Source organism: Zootoca vivipara, chromosome 9, assembly GCF_965207765.1.
Source record: "Zootoca vivipara chromosome 9, rZooViv2.hap1.1, whole genome shotgun sequence".
In the NCBI taxonomy this organism is placed as follows: Eukaryota; Metazoa; Chordata; class Lepidosauria; order Squamata; family Lacertidae; genus Zootoca; species Zootoca vivipara.
Window position 1 is genome coordinate 40401639 of NC_142592.1, and position 27062 is coordinate 40428700.

At 41.9% G+C, this 27062-nt stretch overlaps 1 protein-coding gene and 1 long non-coding RNA gene across 6 annotated transcripts in view; one reads left to right on the forward strand and one right to left on the reverse strand.

Annotated features, from left to right (window-relative positions):
* Positions 1 to 11321: 11321 nt before the first annotated feature.
* LOC148684610 (uncharacterized) lies at positions 11322 to 14078 on the reverse strand. Of its 2 annotated transcripts, none has more exons than XR_015945861.1 (2): positions 13928 to 14078; positions 11322 to 12841 (listed from the first exon to the last, which is right to left on the reverse strand). It is a non-coding gene; the product is annotated as an uncharacterized LOC148684610 (long non-coding RNA). The 2 variants fall into 2 exon arrangements; XR_015945862.1 differs by lacking the exon at positions 13928 to 14078 and adding an exon at positions 13144 to 13480.
* Positions 13423 to 27062, forward strand: part of ATF7IP (activating transcription factor 7 interacting protein) — an 80888-nt gene continuing 67248 nt past the window's right edge. For 2 of the 4 annotated variants that reach the window (XM_060279744.2, XM_088652053.1), the window contains exon 1: positions 13423 to 14299. The gene's annotated coding sequence lies outside the window, so the exon portion shown is untranslated. Of the gene's footprint in view, positions 14300 to 19732; positions 19793 to 27062 lie in introns of those variants that run through there. The other 2 variants (XM_060279748.2, XM_088652054.1) reach the window with 2 other exon arrangements.

Below are 27062 nucleotides of genomic sequence, written 5' to 3' on the forward strand. Positions count from 1 at the left end.
GTGATATTGTGCGTGTTGATGCTGGTCTGCGACCATATTAATAAATTCATTCATTCATTCACCTTATCAAAATAAACACCTTCAGAAATCCTACTGATGTGCTTGCAACTGAGAAAGTGGTTCTCAAAAGGTGTGGCAGGAAGATTCAAGGACCATCAAAGAAACATTTAAATATTTCAGTGTAGTTACACACACACACACACACACACACACACACTATGGATAGCTATCTTTTCATAATCAAGCACTGCTAGTTGTTTCGTTTTCATTTTCCAATGATTTCTTATCACTAAAAAATGGTGTGGCACAAGCAAATTTTTATTCTGAAAGTGTGGCCCAGAGAAAAAGTTTGAGAACCACTGATTTAAGATCAAGTAGGCTGGCAGGTCTCCATGGCTTCCTTGCGTATTGCAGCCCAGCAGAGGACAGGGATGGCAACACTACAGTACTGCTGCTTCTCTGCCACTTCTGCCCCACCCCCTGTCAGGCCCAGGAGTGGAGCAGCGGCCAGCTGGCGGTGTTGGGTCATTGTGCGAGAAAGCTGACCAAGTGTGGTTTCCCTCCCCATGGCTCTGCTCTTAATGAGGGAACCTGCCATTGGGGCACCTCGCTGCACTTCTTTATATTGAGATCAAAATTAACCTGTGCAAAACCACCTGTTCACGTATCCTATACCTATGGTGCACTGTGACTGTACTATGCATGACAAAAAACATCCAGCATCTTCCATGTAAGTAAGAAATCAATCATTTTGTAGAAAAGGGAGCACACATCAGAACTTGCCATAATTCAAAAGAGCAGATGGCTTTTCAATGATAATTACTACTTGTTTTCTGAAAACATAATTGAACCCAAATTTCTTTTTGGATTTTCACATCCCTTGTGCAGCTGAAAATAGACACCTCTGTACCCCTTCATCTTCCACAAAGCTTTTAAGGAAATGCTTGTAAGGCGCATTGTTATTCATGAATGGTGTGGCGAAGAGTAACTCAGTTCTGAAAGTGTTGATGAACATCAGCAGCATGATTCACCAGAGAGATCTATGGTCATCTTATGACAGCTGGGAACCCTGGGAGCGTGACAAAATCAGTGCTGATGGAGCTTGAAAATGTTCAGTTGTATCAGAACTCCCCCAGTGGGGAGAAAAAAACCCCCAAAAGCAGGCAGCATTGGATAATGTCAGGGAAGGAGCAGAACTAAGAATCCTAAACTTCCACAGAACTTTGTCAGGACCCCAACAATGTCATAATGTTATGCTGGCAAAAGAGGTGGTGTGTTTACATTCCCACTGAAATAAATTGAAACACCAGAAAACACTGCCTCCACCAATTCCTATACAGCCATGACAGCACAGCATTGTAAGAATAGAATAGGTGGAGGGAGAACCACATTGAGCTCCTTTGAGATAAGGCAGGATATACATGTAGTAACTAGTTCTACAGCTAATCATAGTACACCAACAGTAGCATATTAACCCCTTCCAGGAAAACTAACTCAAATGATAGTAATGGAAGATCCTACACAGAAGGTACATGGTACATTTGATATTAAGAGGAAGGTCACAACAGCACCCAGGACCGTCAGCCCTGCCAGTTAATGAATGGCAGAATGCTATCTTGATTGCACTGAAGCAGCACCCACAAGGTAGATATATTCCGGTGGAAGTTAATATCCAAGGGAATAAAACTTTGGGTGTAGGCCCAAAATGAAGACATAGTATTTTATAAAAGACTTAAGAGACAGGTTGATGGATTTTTCATATGAAAATTATTGCCTTATGGGAGACTGGAATAGGGAACTGAATTGGGGACTGGAATGTCCCCAATAAGAACTTCAGAGAAAAATATTAAAATTTCTCAGGGTAAACTATATAAAGTTTTCTTTGATATGATAGATAATTTGGAACTTGCTGACATCAGGAGAATTAAAAATGGTGGTGTAAATGAATTTACATACTTCCCTGAAAGACACAAATCCTTCTCAAGAATAAATATTACATTGTTGTCCAAGATGCTGGCTACTGGGGTGTACAAAGTTGACATATTACCAAAGACTTTTTCAGATCATAATCCAGTTATTATGACTTCCAAAAGGAAAATTTGTTTCTTTAGATTGAAGCTTAATGAAACACTTTTACTACTACTACTACTACAACAACAACAACAACAAAGATTAAATGATTATTTGAGAATAATTTAGATAAAGACATAGGGATGAGACTAAAGCTTTCATAAGAGATTATTTCATATAACATAATTCTTTACTCAAAAGAAAGACAGGAGAAAGCACATTTTTTGTCTGAAATTAGGAAAAAGAAAAAGAACTGGAATGATGTCCAACTAAAATAAATATTATACTTTGCAAATTAAGATGTTGCAGGGACAGTTTTCTATGTTAACAATGCTGGAGATAGAAACAAAACTGAATTTTGCTAAACATTTTTTTTAATTTACTAACAACAAACTGGGGAAATGGTTGGCACATGAATTGCGGAAGGCGAAAGAGAGGAAAGTGATATTGAAGTTACAATATGGAAATGCTGGAATAACAGATAAGAGAAATATGATAAAGGTATTTCATCAATATTATTCTAAGTTGTATAAAGGTCAAGTAACAACAACAAAAGGCAGCACCTGTACTTTGGAAGTCCCTGCTCAGTAATATTAGACCGGCATCCTCACTACGCTGTTTTAGATGCCTGTTCGAAGCCTTATTTCAACAAATCGTCCCCAAGACATAATTTAGTTACATATAATGGTTTTTAGTATTTGCCACTGCCACCTGTGTTTTGTTGTTAATTGTCTTCCTTCTGGTCCTTCCTTCTGGCAAAGGTGCAGTGGTAAATGGTAAATAAAACAATACTGTCAACACAAAAGTTGTTCCTGGAACTAGAAGTAATCAACAAATGATTCCAGTCCTTATAAAATACATAGTTAAAGTTTCTCGTTTGATTCCATTGTGATGGTTCCATTCTATGGGTATGGTGGTATTACAGCCAGCAGTGCTTTCAGTGAGACTTATTTCAAGGACTTGAAATGTACAGAAATCAAACATATAACTCTATCCATGCACCTGGATGACTTCTTTTCAGGCATATTCAGTCATGGAAGGGCACCAGTATCTCAAACTACATCTGTGATCAATGAGGATAGAAAATAAAAGGTTCAAGAAAATGTGACTATTCGGTGTACTACTGAGCCAAGTGAGGTAGTGGAGGATTTCTGCAGATTCCCAGAATCACATTTAAATCAAGACAATGCTGAAGAGAAAAGCAAATTCAGCAGCAATACCAAGGAAAGGAATGCAGACAATGTACTAAGTCCAATTTATGAGAATCATTAAAAGAGGTGATCCATGGATAGCAGAGTATCATCATTGTGCAAAAAGTGATAAAGTCAAGATGGTTTGTGCACAACCATCCCAGTCGAATATCATCTGATGCATTGCATGGCAGAGATGAAGGGCAAGAAGACCTGGGGCAGTAGTTGTTGAAGGAAACAAGAAGACAAGAAAAACAATTTCTTATCAACAAACACAATCAAAGTGGTGGTGCATAGGCTGCAGCCAGGCCAAACCTGTATTATCTATTGGTCTCCTGAAAAATGGCAACAGAGACTCATTGACACCAGTTCTAGTGAACAATAGGGATGTGGGTGGCACTGTGGATTAAACCAAAGAGCCTAGGGCTTGCCAATCAGAAGGTCGGCGATTCGAATCCCCACAGCAGGGTGAGCTCCTGTTGCTCGGTCCCAGCTCCTGCCAACCTAGCAGTTCTGTTGTTGTTGTTGTTTAGTCGTTTAGTCGTGTCCGACTCTTCGTGACCCCATGGACCATAGCACGCCAGGCACTCCTGTCTTCCACTGCCTCCCGCAGTTTGGTCAAACTCATGTTCGTAGCTTCGAGAACACTGTCCAACCATCTTGTCCTCTGTCGTCCCCTTCTCCTAGTGCCCTCCATCTTTCCCAACATCAGGGTCTTTTCCAAGGATTCTTCTCTTCTCATGAGGTGGCCAAAGTATTGGAGCCTCAGCTTCACGATCTGTCCTTCCAGGGAGCACTCAGGGCTGATTTCCTTAAGAATGGATAGGTTTGATCTTCTAGCAGTCCATGGGACTCTCAAGAGTCTCCTCCAGCACCATAATTCAAAAGCATCAATTCTTCGGCGATCAGCCTTCTTTATGGTCCAGCTCTCACTTCCATACATCACTACTGGGAAAACCATAGCTTTAACTATACGGACCTTTGTCGGCAAGGTGATGTCTCTGCTTTTTAAGATGCTGTCTAGGTTTGTCATTGCTTTTCTCCCAAGAAGCAGGCGTCTTTTAATTTCGTGACTGCTGTCACCATCTGCAGTGATCAAGGAGCCCAAGAAAGTAAAATCTCTCACTGCCTCCATTTCTTCCCCTTCTATTTGCCAGGAGGTGATGGGACCGGTGGCCATGATCTTGGTTTTTTTGATGTTGAGCTTCAGACCATATTTTGCGCTCTCCTCTTTCACCCTCATTAAAAGGTTCTTTAATTCCTCCTCGCTTTCTGCCATCAAGGTTGTGTCATCTGCATATCTGAGGTTGTTGATATTTCTTCCGGCAATCTTAATTCCGGCTTGGGATTCATCTAGTCCAGCCTTTCGCATGATGAATTCTGCATATAAGTTAAATAAGCAGGGAGACAATATACAACCTTGTCGTACTCCTTTCCCAATTTTGAACCAATCAGTTGTTCCATATCCAGTTCTAACTGTAGCTTCTTGTCCCACATAGAGATTTCTCAGGAGACAGATGAGGTGATCAGGCACTCCCATTTCTTTAAGAACTTGCCATAGTTTGCTGTGGTCAACACAGTCAAAGGCTTTTGCATAGTCAATGAAGCAGAAGTAGACGTTTTTCTGGAACTCTCTAGCTTTCTCCGTAATCCAGCATATGTTTGCTATTTGGTCTCTGGTTCCTCTGCCCTTTCGAAATCCAGCTTGCACTTCTGGGAGTTCTCGGTCCACATACTGCCTAAGCCTGCCTTGTAGAATTTTGAGCATAACCTTGCTAGCGTGTGAAATGAGCGCAATTGTGCGGTAGTTGGAGCATTCTTTGGCACTGCCCTTCTTTGGAATTGGGATGTAGACTGATCTTCTCCAATCCTCTGGCCATTGCTGAGTTTTCCAAACTTGCTGGCATATTGGGTGTAGCACCTTAACAGCATCATCTTTTAAAATTTTAAATAGTTCAGCTGGAATATCATCACTTCCATTGGCCTTGTTATTAGCAGTGCTTTCTAAGGCCCATTTGACTTCACTCTCCAAGATGTCTGGCTCAAGGTCAGCAACCACACTACCTGGGGTGTACGAGACCTCCATATCTTTCTGGTATAATTCCTCTGTGTATTCTTGCCACCTCTTCTTGATGTCTTCTGCTTCTGTTAGGTCCTTACCACTTTTGTCCTTGATTATGGTAATCTTTGTACGAAATGTTCCTTTCATATCTCCAATTTTCTTGAACAGATCTCTGGTTTTCCCCATTCTATTGTTTTCCTCTTATTTCTTTGCATTGCTCATTTAAGAAGACCCTCTTGTCTCTCCTTGCTGCTTTTTGGAAATCTGCATTCAGTTTCCTGTATCTTTCCCTATCTCCCTTGCATTTTGCTTGCCTCCTCTCCTCCGCTATTTGTAAGGCCTCGTTGGACAGCCATTTTGCTTTCTTGCATTTCCTTTTCCTTGGGATGGTTTTCGTTGCTGCCTCCTGTATAATGTTACGAGCCTCCATCCATAGTTCTTCAGGCACTCTGTCCACCAAATCTAAATCCTTAAACCTGTTCCTCACTTCCACTGTGTATTCATAAGGGATTTGATTCAGATTGTATCTTACTGGCCCAGTGGTTTTTCCTACTTTCTTCAGTTTAAGCTGGAATTTTGCTATAAGAAGCTGATGATCTGAGTTACAGTCAGCTCCAGGTCTTGTTTTTGCTGACTGTATAGAGCTTCTCCATCTTTGGCTGCAGAGAATATAATCAATCTGATTTCGATGCTGCCCATTTGGTGATATCCATGTGTAGAGTCGTCTCTTGTGTTGTTGGAAGAGAGTGTTTGTGATGACCAGCTTGTTCTCTTGACAGAACTCTATTAGCCTTTGCCCTGCTTCATTTTGAACTCCAAGGCCAAACTTGCCAGTTATTCCTTTTATCTCTTGATTCCCTACTTTAGCATTCCAATCCCCTGTAATGAGAAGAACATCCTTCTTTGGTGTCATTTCTAGAAGGTGTTGTAGGTCTTCATAGAATTGGTCAATTTCACTTTCTTCAGCACCGGTAGTTGGTGCATAAACTTGGATTACTGTGATGTTAAAAGGTCTGCCTTGGATTCGTATCGAGATCATTCTGTCATTTTTGAGATTGCATCCCATTACAGCTTTTGCCACTCTTTTGTTGACTATGAGGGCCACTCCATTTCTTCTACAGGATTCTTGCCCACAGTAGTAGATATGATAGTCACCCGAACTGAATTCGCCCATTCCCTTCCATTTTAGTTCACTGATGCCCAGGATGTCGATATTTATTCTTGTCATCTCATTTTTGACCACATCCAGCTTACCTCCATCCATGGTTCTTACATTCCAGGTTCCTATGCAATATTTTTCTTTACAGCATTGGACTTTCCTTTCGCTTCCAGGCATATCCGCAACTGAGCGTCCTTTCGGCTTTGGCCCAGCCGCTTCATCAGCTCTGAATCTACTTGTACTTGTCCTCCGCTCTTCCTCAGTAGCATGTTGGACGCCTTCCGACCTGAGGGGCTCATCTTCCAGCGTCATAACTTTTATATGCCTGTTGTCTTTGTCCATGGAGTTTTCTTGGCAGGGATACTGGAGTGGCTTGCCAGTTCCTTCTCCAGGTGGATCACGTTTAGTCAAAACTCTCCACTATGACCTGTCCATCTTGGGTGGCCCTGCATGGCATAGCTCATAGCTTCTCAGAGTTATTCAAGCCCCTTCGCCACGACAAGGCATTGATCCATGAAGGGGCCTAGCAGTTCTAAAGCACGTCAAAGTGCAAGTAGATAAATAGGTACCACTACCGCGGGAAGGTAAACGGTGTTTCTGTGTGCTGCTCTGGTTTGTCATGCTGGCCACATGACCTAGAAGCTGTATGCCAGTTCCCTCGACCAATAATGCGAGATGAGCACTGCAACCCCAGAGTCGGTCACGACTGGACCTAATGGTCAGGGGTCCCTTTACTTTTACCCTTCTAATATTGGTTCCTGGTGAATGAAAACAATAGGAATAGTTCTTTACATGTGCAAATGGACTGTCAAAAATATAAGGAGTTTGTGATGAGGGTGAGTGTGTCTACTCATACATATAAAAGAAGGGGAGGTGCTTTGTTATTATAGCACAAACCAGTGCCAGACAGTATTGTTAAAAAAAATCAGTTGTGAAACTGCAGTATGCAGCTTAGTACCAATATTTCTACAAGGTTTTCCAAGAGTGAAAGAAAACAGCAAATGTTCAGAAGCCGATTAAAGAGCAGCAAAGGGCATCCTACAACCAAGCAATGCTTGTTGTGCATCTACCAAGATTGGAATTAGAAATGTTACTGGTGGAGGCCACACAGTTGCTGCCACCATAAGACAATGTCTATGAGCAGAATGCCAGCATATTGCAAAGGTGAGAGAACCAGAAGTACAAACGTGTGTGGAATTCATCTGTGTGTAGCAGTTATCCAACCAAATGACAAGAATTTGTTTCAGTATATTGCTAAAAGTTAGGATTTGAAAGTTCTAGCATTTATCTCCTTCTGTCCAAAGACAGGATTTCTAAGTTTTAACATGATTTGAAACTTTTGCCTCCCAATGAAGCAGCCTGGCCTATTGGATAGTAGATATCCCATTCATCTGTCTCTGCCCTCTCTTTGAGCTGCAAAGTAGAACTAGAGTTCTGTAGGAGAGGTGAATTTTATGCAAGAGCACCAGTACATGCAACACCATTTATAAAGTGGAAAGAAAATCTATTTACTCAAAAGCATACGATTTACAGTGCAATCCTATACATGTCCACTCAGAAGCTAGACCTACTCCATTCATTGCTACTTACTCCAAGGTAAGCGGATGGATTATAGCCTTAGTTTCTGCAAACAAAAGGACAGTAGATGCAAGATGCTTTCTTCTAGTATCTCCAATTAGATCAAAGGTCACAAGAAGGCAAGTAGCAATTCACAAGACAAGCATCATATGCTACTCATATGAAAATGGCAATAAATCTGCATACAGAAATGCATATTGGATTTGAGAGTAATTTTAATTATTAAAACATACAGGTCATTACAATAAAATCATCATAGCACCAGCCCATTCCTAAAACAAGTCAGTTCCCAAAAGCCTATTGGAACAAGAATTCCATGAAAGGACAAGGAGGGAGCCAGACTAATTTCTCTAAGAAGGGAGCTCTGAAGTCTGGGAGCAGCCACGGAGAAGGTCCTCTCCCACATACCTACCAAGTATGTCTTCAGCAGTGGTGGGGAAAGGTGCATCCAGATTTACGGTACCAGTAGATCTTGGTGTAATTTGCAGCAGATAGGAAAGTGTTTCTAATTTGCAACTGTTTAACAATAGCAACACCAAAAAGGTTTCCCCACCTATTGGGCTATTAAAAACCTTTATCTGTAGTAACTTCTATGTAGATTTGTATATGATCTATAGGCTAGTGGCTGGCCAGCAACAGGTATGCCAGAAGGAAGCAGATTATTTAGATCAGGGTGAAGAACTCTGACCCACTAGCCTAGTTAGGCCCACCAGGCCTTCCTATTTGGTGTGGGGCAAGTGAAGATAGCATATAGATGAGAAGAGTTTTTAGGAACTGCCAATCAGCTGCTTGCTTTGTAGGCACCACCAATGTGAAAAGCTGATCAATCAGCTGATTGCTGGCACTTTGGAAGCACTGTACACAGGGCATTGCAAATACTGAAAAGTACCCTACTCTCAGACTACCAGCTGATCATAGGCAGTTTGCAGGCTGTTTTGCTTGCACAGATCGATTCTGAGTAACAGGCAGAAATAGGTTACCTGATGTCATGCGATTGACAGGTGGGTAGGGTTGTGTAAAGACGCTGGGTCTAGTTCCCTACACTATTCTACATCTATTTGTGTGGTCTCAAGCCCAGTTTTAGCACCAATAATGGTTACCTCCGAGTGATGACGTTTATTGGGAGAGAATCAGGATAGCACAATCCAGTTATTGATTTCTCAGCCTTTTATGGGAGGGGATGGACTCTTCCTTAAAGAGGTTCTTAGAGAGGTTCATATTATGGAAGTACTATTGGGTTCCAATCTGTCACTAAAGTCCAAAGTGTTTTCTGTGGGCTGGTTCATCAGCTATGGCAACTCTTACCTGAGGAAGACTGGTCTCACTAGTCCATTCTCTAGTGACTTGCCCTGACTACTACAATGCACATTCTATGTTTGAAGATCGTTCCAAAGCTGCAGCTAGTGCAGAATGCAGCTGCTAGGTTGGTGGCAGGAACAACCTAATGGAATCTTATGTCATTGGTTTAAAAAGTGCTGCAGTGCCTACCAGGTCCAATTCAAGTTGTCAATACTAGTGCAAAAAGCCCCAAATGGCTTGTGACCCAAGTAACCAAATGAATGCCTTCCCCACTATCAACCATCTTGGGTCCTATGGTCAGCAAAGGAGGCTGTTGGTGGTAGTGGTGTTGCTATGTGCTACCAGTTTGTGCTAACCTAGGTAAGGCATTCTTGGTGCCAGTTCTCTATTTGTGGAATGCTCTCCCTGGTGAAGTATGTCTGTCTCTTTTCTTACTAACATTCAGAAGGAACCTTGATATTATTAGCTTAGCGTATGAAATGTTTAAGCTTTAAATTTAGTTTTATTGAATTGTATTGTTTTGCTAATCTTTTCTTTGCCACCATGGGCTCCTTGGGAAGCATAACCTTCAGTGTCAGAGGCAGTATATCTCTAAATATCAGTTGCTGTGAATCACAAGTTGGGGGGGGGGGCTTTTGTGTTTAGCTCTTGGACGTGGGCATTTTTACAAGCACCTTACTGGCCTTTGTGAGAAGAGGATGCTGGACTATATGGACCTTTCTTCTGATCCAGCAGAGTTCTTCTTTTATTCTTATACCGTGTTTCTCATATTTTAAGGCATCCCTAAAAAATAAGGCATGGCAGGATTTTCAAGACCTTGCGAAATATAAGGCATACCCCAAAAATAAGACATGAGCAGGACCCGGCAAAGGCAGCAGTGCGCGCTTTGCCGAGCTCCAAGCCGGCGGCGGGCTGCTGCTGTCCCGCTCAATTTCCCTGCCCCCTCTCGCGAGACTCGCCGCCGGGTCCGCTCTCGCGCACATGGCCCGGTGAGAGGGAGCCTCCCCTGCGCGCGCGTCTGCGCTCACCCTCCCCCCTCCCTCCCCCTTTTCGGCCCAGCGCGCCGCCTTGCCTGTTCGTGTGCCGCGCGTGTGAGGCGAGCGGGAAGGCAGGAGACCCAGGAGAGCCTGGCGGCCGCCGAGAATCCCGCCACCGCTCTTCCCGCCCAGGACGAGGGGCCCGGAGGAGGAGAGCCCGGCGGCGGCGGAGAAGGAGAAAGAGGCGGCAGCAGCAGCGGCGACTCAGAGGCCGAGCTGCTGGACGGGCCTTCCGCGGAGGAGCCTGTGGGGAAGAAGGAGCTGGAGCCCGAAAAAGGCGGCAGTGAGGAGAAGGAGGAGGAGGAGAAGCCGCGAAGCAGCAGCCCGCCGCCGGCTTGGAGCTCGAGCCGGCAAAGGTACCGTAGCAGCGGCGCTTTGCCGAGCTCCAACAGAGCGGGAGCTGGCAAAGGCAGCAGCGCGCACTTTGCTGGTTCCCGCTCAGTCGTGGCTCGGCAAAAAATTAGACACCCCCGAAAATAAGCCATAGGCTTATTTTCTTCGAAAAAAAAAAATATAAGACATGTCTTAAAATATGAGAAACACGGTACATACTGCTCATGGTACACTCTGACTGGGAGATGAGTTACATTGCATCCTATTCTTCAAGATGCAGATGGAAATAAGGTGGTTGCTGACATGGAAGCAGCTACATTTTGTTTCCTTCCTTCCCGTTCAAGGGAAAACATTGTCAGACATTGAAGCAATATAAGTGTGTCTCCCTTGTGCATCTACATTTTCCCCAGAACTCTGCCAGCATACTATCACTGGCAGAACAGCCCTGCTGGTAGGTGTTCCACTGTTGTATCTTGTCATTTATTTATTTAATTTCTCTACTGCCTTCTCTTGAGGATTACAGGGCAGTTTACAATATAAAAACACAACTATGCATAAAATAATAGCAAACAAAAACAATACCCCCACCACAGTTTAAAAGGCCATAGATGGTTTAATCAGCCAAAGGCCTGATTTTTTTCTGGCATCTAAAGATATGCAATGAAGGCACCAGGTGAGTCTTGCTGGGGGGAGCATTTCATAATTGGAGAGCCACTGCAGGAAATGCCCCTTCTTGTGTTGCCATCCTCCTGATCTCTTGCAGAGAAGGCAGAAAAAGAAGGACCTCATATGATGATTGCAGGATCCATCTCAGTTCATATGGAGAGAGGCAGTTCTTGAGGTATTGTGGTCCTGAGCCGTCAAGGGCACCGCTCATTTTTTGTTGTTGAAATTGTGGCACTTACCGTAACAGCTTCATTCAAAACAACTTCATTCAAAACATTCAATAAATTCAACAGTCACAACACAACTAATTATTACATATTTAAAACCAATCCAGAATTCATTCCGTCACATGGGCCAGGAAGGGAGTGCCTGATTGGAGCTTTAGTACTCTCTTCTCCTTTTTCCTACTGAATTTGAGAATTGACTTGAGACTTCTATTCTGAAGTATGAACTGCTTTGTAACGAATGCAGAAGCAGAAGTAAGCAAACACTCCTTTTGTTACGCCTGCAGTTTTCTAAATGGTGGCGATTTCTAATGCAGTATATACCCCAATTGCTGATAAAAGTCAACATGTAATGGCTTAGAAAAGAAATCATTGTTCTCAAGAGGCATTCATGTGTTTGCACACAATAGGGCAGGCCAGCTGGGAGTGCCGATCCAATACTGAACCTGGCAGGAATTATGATTCTCAAGTATTTTCCACATGATCAACCACTGTGCACCAAAAATGCTTTTTTCCAGTATTGTGTACTCCTACAACTTCTTAACTGGGCTGAATTCATCCTGACATGATTTTCAGAGCAGTTTACAACAGCATTACCACAGGCAGTTCTGAAGGTGAGGCTTATGGCAGTGAACTAGCACACATAGAATAGCCATATTTCAAATAGTGAAAAAAGTTTTCGAGCTTTTTGGGCAAAAATACACATACAAAGCTAGTTTTACGGAAAAATTGCAAAAATGGCACTGCTGTCATGGGCTGCCATATGCCCATATTTTCCCGGACATTTCCCCAATTTCTGCCTGGACACTGCTGCCAACTGCAGTACGGTATTACGGATATGTCCGGGGAAATCCAGACGTAAGGCAACCCTAAACTACAGAATTTGTAGAGAAATAATGGTTTTATTTAGTGCCTCCACCCCAAAGCAGGATTGAACAAAACTGAGCAGCTGCGAGTTGCACCAGCCCCACCCCAATATTGCCAGATTAGCACTCCTTTTCTGGCACTAAATAGAATGGGAGAGTTCATAAACTCAGGACAAATAAAAATATTGACAAAATACCACAAGTCAGAAGTCATGACACAGTAACCATCCACCGAGTGCCCATGACATTCATGCAATCCTGATCCATAAAATTTGTGAAATATTGTGCTGTCTTCCTTCACAAAATACTGGACTTGTTAGCACGGAAAACTACTTCATATGCTGGGGAATGAGAGCTCTGTGACAGAGAAAAACATAAAGAACTCCTGTAAATAAAGTCAGTGTACAAATTAAAATAATAAACTTTACACAGACAGTTAAAACTCATGTCCTAGTATACCTTTTTTCCATCTCTAGGTAATTATGGATAAACAATTTAAAAGTCACACTTAATAAATAAAATAAAATACATGGAAGTAGTCTTAGAAAATAAATGGATACATCACCTAGCTGCAGTATCAATATTTATAGCCAATTTAGTGTCAAGGGCACAAACTATTGTGATACTGTAAAAGGAAAAAGCAGCTGCTAGAAACATACCTAACAACAAACATTTTTATGTTATGCCTGCACAGAACAGCAGTGCCCCTTGTTTTACTTTTAATTTTTTTGATCTGGCAGTTGCAGTTGGGAAGAGGCGCTGAAGACTACGGTAGTGACTCATCTCCGACTAAAAGGTGGAGCTTCCCTCCAGGAACACACCATTATTCTCACACATACACAATTGCAAGCAAGCAGCGCCTGCTGAGCCAGAGAGGGAGAACTTATTAACTTCCGTTCGCTTTATATGCCCCAGAAACAACACCCACGTCCTCACTAGTTCACAAGCGAGCACTGCAGTTCCACCTTAAATCCCTTATCAGCCTCTCGGGGCGCTGACCAATAATATCCTTAATCCTAGAGGGGGGGAGGAGCAACGAGCAAAATATGCTAAATAATTGTGGTTCATTTGCATAACTGTTGAAACGGCCAATATGCGGATTGGCCGGCGGAAAAAAAAAAGCAGCTCAGCGCATCCGGCCCCCCGCTTCCCATTAGGAGGTGTGGCCAAAAGGGAGTGGGAGGAGAGATCGGTGCTCATTTGCATAACGGCCAAACGTATGCTGTAGGTTGTGTTTTTTTGAATCGGCGGCGGCAGCGGAGGCAGACAGCAGCGACCGTGGGCAGAGCTCGAAAGCGCGGGCGGCGGAGGACGCGCGCGCAGGTACTACTCGGACTCTGAAGGGCAGGGAGGGAGCAGGGCTGCTGGGCACGAGTCAGGGCTCGTGTCGGAAACTACGGCAACCAACGGCTGTTTTACCAGAAAGCAACTGGAGTCAGTCACCTCAGGCAGCGTTTTGTTAAGAGGGGAAGGCTTCTTCTTTTCTCCCGGATTCCTCCAACCTGCTTCTCACGGATCTCGGCTGCTCTTAAGGCTCCCTACGGCGCTCTGCTGCCCCCAGCGGTAGCTTCTGGTTGCTTATTTCCCCACCCCCACCCACGCGCCGCCTGTCTGGACGGGAGGAGGAGGAGCCCTCTCTGCTGGCAGGAAGTGCTGGCTCCCGGACATGCGCAGTGCGTAAGCGCGCGAGAAATCTTCGTCTCTAGCTCTCGTGGGGTGGAGAGGCGCCACGAGGAGCTGAGGCTTCCGAGCGAGCTGCCGTTCCCTTTGTTTTTAAGCGCACGAGGACGAATAAGCTGGAATTCGGAGCAATCGGTTAGTGTTTTAACTTACAGTATTCTGTGCATGTATTCTTCTTTATTTGTTTTTTAAGAAAGGTTTATTCCGCTGCTGCTTCATTATGATTAATCAGACAGCTGTCATAGGACCTTTTTTAGTTCTGTTAGCATACTAAAATGTTTATTTCAAGTGGATGAAGGAAGTATAATTGGGATGGGTTACTTTTCTTGGTTGTTTTCATGTCCCCATTTAGAAAGTTCCAGAATACTTTTAGTGCTGGAGGAAAATGTGATCTAAATCCAATACATAAAGTAAAAACAATCACTGATCTAAAAATGTCAATGTCCCATAAAAATGTGATTCTCTCACCCGCCTCTCCTTTCCACTAGCACCATTTGTGTAGTATTAAATAATGACAGCACAATACTCTGGCTTTCTGCCTTTCTGGTTTCATGGACTGCAAGCTGCCAAATTTAATTTTGGAACAGGCTTGCTGCTGGGACCAAATATGTGATAAGCAAGTCATGGCCCACCAGGAGGGTAGTTCTTTGAGGATCTCTGTGGTCTCAGGATAGGCTACAGAATAAAATCTGAATGTGTGTGTTGCCCCGATTTATGCATGTGCATCCAGGAGATCAGTTGTTGTAAGTAGCAACTGTGAGATACTGTTCGTTGGTTCAACATAGCAGTAGGCTGTTGTGTGCACATGATTAGGGAGTGTGCCTTTAGTCTACTCTTGTAAAAGTAAAAATATCTTAGTGATGATGACAGAAATTTTGTGCCAGAGTTTGAAGGAGGTAATGGTTGGTACTTGAAGAATGGAAGGAAAAGCCTTGTTATTACATAACAGCAACACCTATTCGTATTAACTTTCATATTAAATGAGAGATCTGCATAAATAAGCATACTTTTATTACGTGGTGGCAGAATGTCTGGCCTGGTTATATCACAGATTAAGGTATTTTGAGTTTGTTGAACACTCAAAAGCACTATATAAATGTTTATTATGTCACAACGGCCCAATTAGAACTTTTCTAATAAGAACTCTCATACAGTTATTGCAAGACTGAAGGTGCAGGAAATTGAAAATAAAAATATGTATTTAATGGAGTCATAGAATTGTAGAGTTGGAATGGGACCTCAAGGGTCATCTAGTCCAACCCCTTGCAATGCAGGAATCTCAGCTAAAGCATCCATAAAAGACTGGCATCCAATCTCTGCTTTAAAATCTCTAAGGAAGCAGAGCCCACAACCTTCCAAGGGAGACCATTCCACTTCTTTGAATAAGTGTACAGTATGGAGTTTTTATTTATTAGTTTATTGCTAAAATGGTAAATTATCAAAGCTAAGTAATCCCACCACACTCCAGTTCTCATATTCTAATATGTTTCATAGTCTTGAGTGGCTTTTCTATATTTATACATAAAAAACTAGCTTTGTATTCTGGACAGTTTTTGTAGTTCAAAATGCACTGCTGTTAAGCTCAAAATGGCTGTCTTTTATGAAGCTTCAGGGTGTAAGCATAATCCTCCCATGCGCAAGTGCAGTTTCCCCACATGTGAAGGGATCCCCATGGGGCACAAAAGAATACTCTTCTGTTACTGTCCCTCCTTGGGAATACGGGCAAGCACACCAAGTTATTATGGGGAAATAGGAAGTGTGTGCGCCTTCCATACCTCTATCAAGCCATCTTTGATTCTTAGAGGGGGGTTGGAATGAAAGGGGGAAGTGCACACATACCTCTGACTTCCGTATAAGAGCCTGGGGCCTTTGTGGTTCCAAGTGGGGAGGTGGAATAGAGGGAAATACCGGTACCATGTCTCAAGTTTCTGTCTATATGCTTTATTTAAGGAAGTGTTCATCACCCAACTGTTTAAAGTTTATTTTTCACTAAATATACCAATACAGTTTTTAGTTAAATGAGCCCAGTAGGATATGTGATGTGCAATGTGAATCGTTCACAATAAACAGGATTTATACTTGGTAGTTTGTGTTATGTTTTACTATTACTTCAAGAACAATGAACATTGCATATATGCATTATATATCTGAATTGGACTACATAATATAAAGTGCAAAAATAATAGAAATTAAAGGGAAAATATCAGTTGCAAAACTGCTAGCCTATCCCACAGAGAATTATTTCACCCCTTTTATATTCTTCCCTTCCTCCAAGGGAGGATGTTTCCCACTTAATCCTCACAACAGTCCTGTAAAGTAGGTTACACTTTGTGATGAGAGCAGACAAACTCGCTAAACTTCGTGACTGAACAGAGATGGCTTTGTGTTCTGATTTATCCAGTATATTGTATTTTGATTCTAGATTCAGGTAGGTAGCCGTGTTGGTCTGACGCAGTCTGTCTTATAACAAAGGAATTTCAAAAATAGACTCGAAAGAGAAGTTGCTGAATTACAACTTATTACCGAACTGAAAACTATGAAGAGACCTGGTCTGAATAGAGATATTGGATTCTTGTCTCATTACACATGCTAAAGCTATTTTTGGTCATCTGCATACTATCCCTTGCTTTTTCCTATAGGATTACTTGCAGTCCTTAACAGGTTTACCATACCCATTGAGCCAATCACCCATCTCCTACTACCCTTCTGAGAAATACCCCACCCCACCCTCCCACTGTAGATAAGGGTCTGGTGACTTCTGCTTCAGTTTATCTGAAGAAGTGTACATGCACACGAAAGCTTATACCAGAAGAAACTTTGTTGGTCTATAAGGTGCTACTGGACTATTTTTAAAATTTTTATTTCGATTGTATTTTGAACACATTTTTGATTTATCGAACAAGGGTTGCAGGGTCCAACTGATCAGCTCTATCAGTTTAGACTGGTGGACCTGAAGCTGAAACAAAACACTGAGTAGCGTGCAAGTTTCCCCTTCCCAATTTGCCAAACTTTGACAAAAAAACCCACCTTTAACACTGGGTGTTTCCTTCCTATTGTATCCAAAGCTAATACTGTAGATGTTTTTTTTAATTTCGGAGTGAAGTTAGAATGGGTGTTTCCTTATTGACAAAAGCACAGGGCATTTAAGATGGCTGTTCAGCTGAATCACTCCCAATGTCTCTCTTTATCTAGATATTCCACAGAGTACTGATGGGATTTGAACTTTTTTCTTTTTAAAAAACACACACAAACAAAACACATACTTTACTTTTTACTGTTACTTTAATAGTCTATATTTCTGACTCCTAAACTTTAATAGAGAAAAAAGAGTAGATACTAGTGTCTTAATAATGAGTGGTTCATTAAATGGCAAATTCTTACACATTTTCTTCAGAAGCCTACAAAGTTTGGTTTACAGTCCACCATTATTTTGTTTGCACCAACTCTATTTCCCTTTCTGAAATTGTCCTGGCTTATAAAGGGGAACTTGGGGTGGTTTGGAGAAGGTAGAGAAAATATGGAGTGTCTCCTGAGCAGTGCAAGATATTCCTGCTGTTCCTTGACCCCTTCACAATCTGCAGCATAAAATGAGAGGTGGTTGCTTCCCTTCAACAAATAGGGTTGCCAGACTCGATAGAGGACAGGACTTCTGTGCCTTTAATTGCCCTGCTCTCTTTTGAGTCTGGAAACCTTAAAGAGAAACCAGCAGACACTTTGTTTAATTTCCAAGCAAAGGGTCTGCTGGTTGCTCTTTAAGGTTTCCAGACTCAAAAGAGAGCAGGGCAATTAAAGGCACAGAAGTCCTGTCCTCTATAGAGTCTGGCAACCCTATCCACAAAGTGCTCTTCAGTTTGCTAAGAACTACCGGTAGGAGGCAAAGGAAAGTTGTAATGGCTGGATGTTTGTGAACTCCTGCTAGTCTATCAGTATCCTTAAATGGTCATTTGCATTGAGCTTTGGTATTTATAATATTAATTTATTAAACTGTAATGATTAAGCAACTACTTGCTGTTAATAGTGAAAACTTCTACAGCTGTAAAGAGAGGAGAGTGGGTCACTAATAAAGCTATATCACCAAAAAGCCATGTATTGTGTAATAAAGAAAAATTCTGGACTGAATCAAAATATGCAGTGTACCGAAGACTGCATATGTAGTGCTCATCATACCTAAATATTTGCAAATCACCTTTCATTTGATTATATCATACAAGATGCAGGTTCATTATTATGACTTCATAGTACACAATACACCATTGATTTATGTTGAATGGATGGGTAGTCATCTAGTTATTTACTAATGATGATTCAAGTGTCCCTATTCTTGTGCTTTTTGTCACCAAAATTGTACTCCTGAAACACAAAACAGCAGTACTTCCAGACGAGGTAATGCTGAGGTATGTAGAAGCTCAAAAATAGTCAGGAACAAATCTAAGGGAAGGGGGGACCCTGCCCCAGCATTTAATGACTCAATAGGATGGGTTGTGGAGACTCAGACACTGTGTGGGGGCAGTGGAGTAGAATTGTGTGGCTGGAACCGGAAGACAAAAACATAAAAAGAGTAGAAAAGATCAGTTCATTGTTTGGCTAGAAGCCATTTCTATCCAAAGTCATTTAGTTTTAAATTACTCTGGGAGCAGAAGATAGAGCTGCTCATAGACATCAGTGAAGAGATTCTATAATTTAATGTACAGGCAATCCTTGTTTGTGCAGGGGTTATGTTTCCCTATGGGTGCAGAAGACCCCCCCCCCCGGCCCAGGCTTGTGCACCGGGAGGTCACTTTGGTTCTGCTAACACAGCAATTTGACTTTACCCCTTGGAGGCATACTCTCTTGAGACAGAAGGATGCCAACAAAAACATGCCCGTTGATTGCCTGTCCTAAACTCCTTTGTGAGTCTGTCCTTCTTTGTGAGAAGATCATGAATATAATGCAGAATCTATTTTGCACTCTCTAGTCTAGATTACCGTCATTTTGGTGTTTATATTCAGGTTCTTTCTTTGTGTATATATAATATTTTTATTAGTTTTACATATAATCGCATTGCGTAACATATCCTCTTATTAAATCTCTTTGGCTCAACTGAGCCTAATGACTTCCCTCGCTCCTGCCTAATGGTTTACGAACTAAAATTTTGCATCTTTCTATTTCACTTCCTTTCCTATTCTTGTTATATCATTACCTAAGTTGTTACATTACTTATCCTGAATAGGTAGTACAGTATTTTTCGCTTCATAAGTACTCCTAAAAAGTAAGAGGAAATGTCTGTGCGTCTTATGGGGCGAATGTGTGGTCCCTGGAGCCGAATTGCCCAGGGGCGAAAGGCAGATCGTGCTAAAGGCTAACAAGAGGGAAAGAGAGTGTTGAAAGGAACCCGCTCAGCAGCTGATTGAAAGAGATAGGGGAGGGAGATAAAGGAGCTAGCTCCCTTCCAGGCCAGCCCCGGCCCCTTGCCTACCGGTAGGCCTCAATTGTTGTCTGCAGAGGGAGGCTGTTTGTTTCCCCAGCGACATGTGACTGGCTGATTAGATTATCTGTCTGGAAACTGTAGAAAGGTCCCTTTCCTTTCCTAAAGAAGCTGCAGAACTGTGAGCTGTAGAACCATAAAAACAGGATTTTCCCCTTTGCAAGGTGAGCTGAACAACTTTGAGCTGATCCTCAAAAATGGAGCTTTCCCCCTTTGCAAAAGAAGCTTCCTTAAATATTTAATGCGGGGGCGCAAAGGCACTTAGGCCTCTAAGAGTTGGCTGCTATGCCTAGGACAATTCCAGAAAGCAATTTTTTTTCTTGTTTTCCTCCTCTAAAAACTAGGTACATCCTATGGTCAGGTGCATCTTATGGAGCAAAAAATACAGTAATTTCATCTTGCAAATCTTCAGATAACGCTACTAGTGATGTTACATTCAGGTTCCTTCTATTTGGACTTTTTTTGGTTAGTGTTGTGTATTGCAGTCTAGTAACTGCTCAGGACCGGAATACCTCAAGGACCGCCTCTCCCCATATAAACCAACCCAGGCTTTTATGTTCATTATCTGAGGCCCTTCTTCATGTTCCTCCATGAGAAGTCTGGAGGGTGGCCACGTGAAACAGGCTTTTTCTGCAGTGGCTCCTGTGACAGAAAAGTTTGTTTTTGCTGGGCAGGTTGGGTCAACAAGTGTTTTTCTTTTTCGCTACCAGTAAATGGTTAAATGAATGGTAGGTTAAGATTGGTTGGGGTTCCAGGAGAGGGAGTTGAAAAGGGGATGTTTTGGAGTAGGGTTGCCAGACTCAATAGAGGCCAGGACTTCTGTGCCTTTAATTGCCCTGCTCTCTTTTGAGTCTGGAAACCTTAAAGAGAAATCAGCAGACCCTTTGTTTAATTTCCAATCAAAGGGTCTACTGGTTTCTCTTTAAGATTTCCAGACTCAAAAGAGAGCAGGGCAATTAAAGGCACAGAAGTCCTGGCCTCTATTGAGTCTGGCAACCCTATTTTGGAGAGACAATTGGTAGGTTGGGAGATAGGTAGGGGGTGAGAGGAGAGAGAGTTTTTCTGGGTAGAAACATCCACTCTCAGGAATATATCAAAAGCTAGAGAAAGAAGTCTCTGAGCTTAGTGTGAAGGACAGTGTGTGGCGTTCTGTAGGAGTAATTAGACCACGAGTTAACTGGGATGCTGAGGCTGAGCCAGGAGAAGTAGAAGATGTGAGAATACAGAATATTTAGGACTCATTCCAGCCAGAAGGGAGAGATTCTTCTAGAAAGAGAAGACTCCCAAACCAATTAAGAGGGGTGTGGTAATCCCTTGAGTCTGTTTCTTGGAGTACCTCAGGAGTAGGGGTGTGTAACTGATAGGAAGTACCCCCTTGTTTAAGAACCAAAGAATTCAGCGGCAACAGCTGTGCAACAACTGAAAAAGAACTGAAGTGGAATAACATACAGTGGAACCTCGGTTTATGAACACCTCGGTTTATGAATTTTCGGTTTATGAACGCTGCGGACCCATCTGGAACGGATTAATTCACTTTCCATTACTTTTAATGGGAAAGTTCGCTTCAGTTTATGAACGCTTCAGTTTATGAACAGACTTCCGGAACCAATTACACCCATGTTTCAGTTTATGAACGCTTCAGTTTAAGAACTTCACGGACCCGTCTGGAACGGATTAATCCACTTTCCATTACTTTCAATGGAAAAGTTCGCTTCAGTTTATGAACGGTTACTCCGCGGACCGTCTGGAACGGATTAATCCACTTCCCATTACTTTCAATGGGAAAGTTCGCTTCAGTTTATGAACGCTTCAGTTTATGAACAGACTTCCGGAACCAATTGTGTTCATAAACCGAGGTACCACTGTAATCTGAAGTATCCTATGTTTGACCCACTTGTGTCATAAATTTCCTTTGTTTAATGACATTTTTATTGTTTATTTGATCAAATTCTGCCTGAGACTCCAAATTATTAAGTTTCCCCTCACACAAGTCCCACACAAGATAATCTGGGGTAGTTTGTAAGAATTCGTGGAATTGGTGTTCTATGAGGTGGGTGTACTACATTTCAGTGAGGGTGGGCCCAACAGCGCCAGGGGAAAAAGTGCTGTCGCAGCTCACCATTAGTGAAATGCTCTCCCCATGGAGGTTCGTCTGATGCCTTCGTTATATATCTTTAGGTGCCGGACAAAAACTTTCCCCTTTAACCAGACCTTTGACTGATTAATATGCTACAGCCTTTTTAATTTATTTGTGGGAGAGGGTGCTATTGTTGTTTTAACTACTGGTTTGTTGTTTTAACTACTGGTACTTGTGTTTTTATATTGTAGTTTTATCTTGTGAACTGCCCTGAGATCTTTTGATGAAGGCTAGTATATAAATCTAACAAATTAATAATAATGACAACAACTGATCAAGGAGGCCTTCAGGTTGCTCTGATCTGGGTTTTACTTTGATCCAGTTAGTCGGAAGACATAGTACCTCTGCTATCATTGATTGCATAGGCGGGGAAGGATGATCAATTTGTTTATCCTTTTAAAGGTCCGAGCAGTTCCATCAGGTAATGTTCCCAGTTTTAGGTAGTTGTATGGACTTTTCTTTAAAGTTTCCTTTTCCAGCAGCTCTTCAGTTGAGGATCTCTGAGTAACTTAGGATCAGTACCTGTGTCTTGGCCTAACCTATCTCACATACTTCTTAGGATAAAATAGGGAGACGAAGTACTATGTATGGCACCTTGAGCTCCTTAGAAAAAACCAGGGTATAAATGTAATAACTAAATTAGTAAGTTTGCGTAGTAAGCAAATTTCTTAATAGTGAGAATTTTTCAAAAAAAATATTTCATTAGTGAATATTAAATAGGAGAATGCTAGAAAAGAACAGGTTCTTAGATTTTTTTAGTATGAAGGTTTTGTTTTTAAGGAACTCAAAGGCATTGTTCAGGAAACTGCTTAATGTGTCAATTGTTTAATATCTTAAGCACTAGTATCATAACACATAGCCTGCACAACCTGACACCTGGGATTTGTTTAGGCCGGACAATGAAGTAACATTTATCTGTATGACAAATCCAGTTTCCAGTTCTTGTATGACAAATCAGCTACAATTTGAAATTGAGAGTTAGGATGCAAATATTCCAAGAAAATCCTGTAATCATCAACAAGTTTATCTATATTGGCTTTAGTTGTCAGGAACATCCTGGATGCAACTGGAGATAGCCTTGGCCTTGAAACATGCGTCCTGTATACCTTTCCTCAACAAAGTTTTGAGAGAACCATTTATATTTGTTCTTGTTTTTTATTGGACAAAATCATAAGAGAAGAGCCACAGATCAGCCATAGTGCCACATGCAGAAGACCCCAGATTTATTCCCTAACAGGCATACAAAATGCTCCATCCCTGGAGTCAGTCTAGATAATACTGAGATGGATGGACCAGTGGTATAAGGCAATTTCCTATGAACTCAATGTGTGGGAATTGGAGAAGAGGTGGCCTGTGTTATTTTGGTGAGTTGGAGTGTGGTGTGTTCCTAGGTACGTGATCCGAGTCACGGCACCAGAAATGTAGCATGGCACCTGGGAACCTTAGTACAATGGCTTCTCAAGGATCACAAACTCAGAAGTTGAAGAAATAGAAAGTAAGTTTATTGCTGACAGCAATTAGGCACAGCAGAGTATTCTTACAAAGCCTGAGCACGGAGCATCAGTGCTCTGGATTTATGTACCCTTTCCAAGCATTACATATTCATATACAGTGGAACCTCTGTTTAGGAACACCTCGGTTTACGAATTTTCGGTTTACGAACGCCGCGGACCCATCTGGAACAGATTAATTCACTTTCCATTACTTTCAATGGGAAAGTTCGCTTCAGTTTATGAACGCTTCAGTTTATGAACAGACTTCCGGAACCAATTACACCCATGCTTCGGGTTAAGTACGCTTCAGGTTGAGTACTCCGCGGACCGCCTGGAACAGATTAATCCACTTTTCATTACTTTCAATGGGAAAGTTCGCTTCAGTTTATGAACAGACTTCCAGAACCAATTGTGTTCATGAACCGAGGTACCACTGTATTGCAGCAAAATAAGCTTCGACAAAACTCTTCCTTTGTCCTTATAATATTACTTCTCCTAAGAAACACTTTTTTCCTCCTAAAAAGTAAGAGGAAATGTCTGTGCATCTTATGGAATGAATGTGTGGTCCCTGGAGCCAAATTGCACAGGGGCGAAAGGCAGATCGTGTTTTGTTTTGTTTTTAGAAAGAGCTAAAGGCTAACAAGAGGGAAAGAGGGTGTTGAAAGGAACCCACTCAGCAGCTGATTGCAAGAGATCGGGGAGGGAAATAAGAGACGCTAGCTCCCTTCCCAGTCCTGCCCTGTCCCCTTGCCAGGGCCTCCATTGTTAAATGCTCTGCAGATGGAGGCTTTTTGTTTCCCCAGCAAGATGTGACAGATAATCTAATCAGATTATCTGTCTGGAAGCTGCAGAATTGTGAGTTGAACCCCATAAAAACAGGATTTTTTCCCTTTGCAAGGTAAGCTCAACAACTTTGAGCTGATCCTCAAAAAAATTGAGCTTTCCCCCTTTACAAAAAAGCTTCACAAATGTGAGCTGATGCCCCCCAAAATGGGGCTTTTCCCATTTGCAAAAAAGCTGCACAACTTTGAGCTGATCCTCAAAAAATGGAGCTTTTCCCATTTGCAAAAAAAGCTGCAGAACTGTGAGCTGATCCCAAAAGACCCAGGGCTTTCCGCCTTTCCTCCTCTAAAAATTAGGTGCGTCTTTTGGTCAGGTGCGTCTTATGGAGCAAAAAATATGGTGTGTTGCAAACATCAGCAACAAGTAAGAGACACAGAGAGTATGGCTTTCTAACAAGGCACAATGGTAGGAATAACAAGGGACATTACAAGAAGGTTCTATGTCCTTTCCCTGGGTATGCTTGCCACAGGAGCTTCTTGCTCCCTTGATTATAGTGGAGCCTCAGGTTTTTGAGCGTTTTGGAAGCTGAACGCCGAAAACCCAGAAGTAATTGTTTCCGGTTTTGGACGTTCCTTGGAAGTTAAATGGCTTACGCGGCGTGTCTTTCAATTTGTGGCCTTTGTGCCTTTGTGCCTTGGTTGTTGAACGTTTCGGAAATCAAACAGACTTCCGGAATGGATTACTTTCAACAACCGAGGTACCACTGTATATTATTTATTTGGGACCTCTTACTGTAACCTGAGATCAGCAGGCTCTGATAGTAGTGATGCGTGATAGCCCCCCTCCCCCCATATTCTGGGAAATTTCCCCTCTATTGTAGTTTTTCATGTAAAATTTGCCATTTCAGAAAACTCATTGCTTCATAAGGTTAATTAGTAACCTCATAAATTGATCCAATACTAGTCAAACAGTCATTCCATATATATATATATATATGTAAAAGGTCCATGTTTGTGTTTTATGACCTTTCTCCACAACCGCTTGACCGATTGCATTGAAATTTGGACACAACATCACATGCGACCATGCAAACCACGTAAAACTCAGACAGCTGGGGGTGCTGGGAGTACAGGAGAGGTTGCACAACAGCGGCCTCTAGCAGCGGCTACACTGGTACTGCAGGTAGGAAAGCTTCCCCCTCCACAACATCTTGGCTCGACTTTGCAGACTATGTCGAGTAGAGGTGGGGGCTCTCCTGGGTGGGGGAGGGGGCAGGAAAGGTCATGGGGCGGGACAGGGTGCGGCCAATCACAGGGATGGGCCACAGCAACTTGTGGCCGGGCCAGCTAGTATATTACCTTTTTCTGGATTACTATACTACTGAAAGAATATACACTGCTTTTTGGAAATGCTAAAATTAGTGTGAATAAGCACCACCACCTGCTCTCCCAATGTAAACAAGGGAAATATATGCATGTCAAGTGTTCAAATAAAAATAATTTTGAATATAACTTTGATTTTTAAAAAACAACATACAAGTCAAGCTAATGTGCTCTGTTTCCAGCCCCCCCCCATCAAATATTTTTGTTAAACTATTTTCAGCTATTGTTATTAGCATGATGTATATTATTTGGTTTGGGCCATAATGTAAAGACACTGGGAAATTTTCAAGGAAAAAAAAGGCATTGTGCATGTTTCATTAGGGTTTTCAGTGAAAGTGCCAGTGCACTTCGCTCTGTGCAAGATCAGGATTCCAAGCTTGAAATGCTGGCCCTGATTATAATAATTTTATTGAGTTAATTAGTATTTGTTTGACCCATTTTCCTTTTCATGATTTCCCTGCAATGTACCCTGAAGGAATATTTCTCAGATCTTGCCATGCACATTGCATTATTACATGTATGTGTGGATGTCCTACGAAAACTAATGCAAACTTGAGAATTTGTGAAGTGGTTCTTCCTTTGTTTTTCTCTGAGGAAAAAAGAAATACTTTTTAAAAAAAGTAGAACTGACATATAATTCAATGCCACGGCTTTGTTCCTCTCCAAAAAACTATGGAATACAAATGCAAGATTTTAAGTTGCATAAAAAGAACTATAAAAAGATTTAAATTAATATTGTGTTTATTGTATTCTGTTTTGTTTCAATACAGTATTCACAAATGATTAGTTTACGACTGAGACTCATTAAAGACTTGTAATTCATTGTTATTTAAAGTTAATGTTCACATTAAATGAAATCAGACATGTTCATAAACTCTGAAAAACGGAGTTGAATCCAGGCATAGTCATGCATTACCAAGTCTGTAGGACCTAAGTCCCACCCGGGTATTAGGAGCAATGGAACCACACAAAGAGGCAACATGCCAGGCAGGATACGACAAGATTTATTTGCTCAGCATATGCTAAGTAAATGGTGCAGTGCAATCAGCTCGCAACCTGCACACAGAATTGTGGATTTACAATACTTTTATACAGTCAAAAACAGGCCAACACCTTATTTCCTTAACTACAAAAACACATGTATTCCAAATGCCATACACCCTTCTCCCTTATCTGGTCCTGTGAACCCAGCTTGTACTCCTCTCCTCCTTTACTGGGCGTGTAGAGAAAGGCAGGCATTTGATAACAGTTTGCAAGCTACACGCCCATGGGCCCCCCTGCCTGTGTCTCACTTCATGCCCCTCTATACAATGTGCTGTGTATTTGAATCCTAAATACTATACAACTATTTTCATATCAATTATGTGTGTCTTAAATAAAAGTACTGGCCCTTCAAGTCTAGATCCAGACCAGTTTGTATCTAGTATTAAGATATTTACAAACCAAAAAAGTTGGTTTGATTACATCAAGGCTATACACATTTGGAAGCTATACTGGCTACTCAGCTGGTAAACAAAATCCAGAAATGTACCCTTTTAATCTTCTTTGTTATACTGTTTATCCCCAAGCATTCAAATTTTCTGAAAATTAATTATTGAAATGGTAGTCATATCTAGGCTGACTTGGAAGTTGCAGTGAA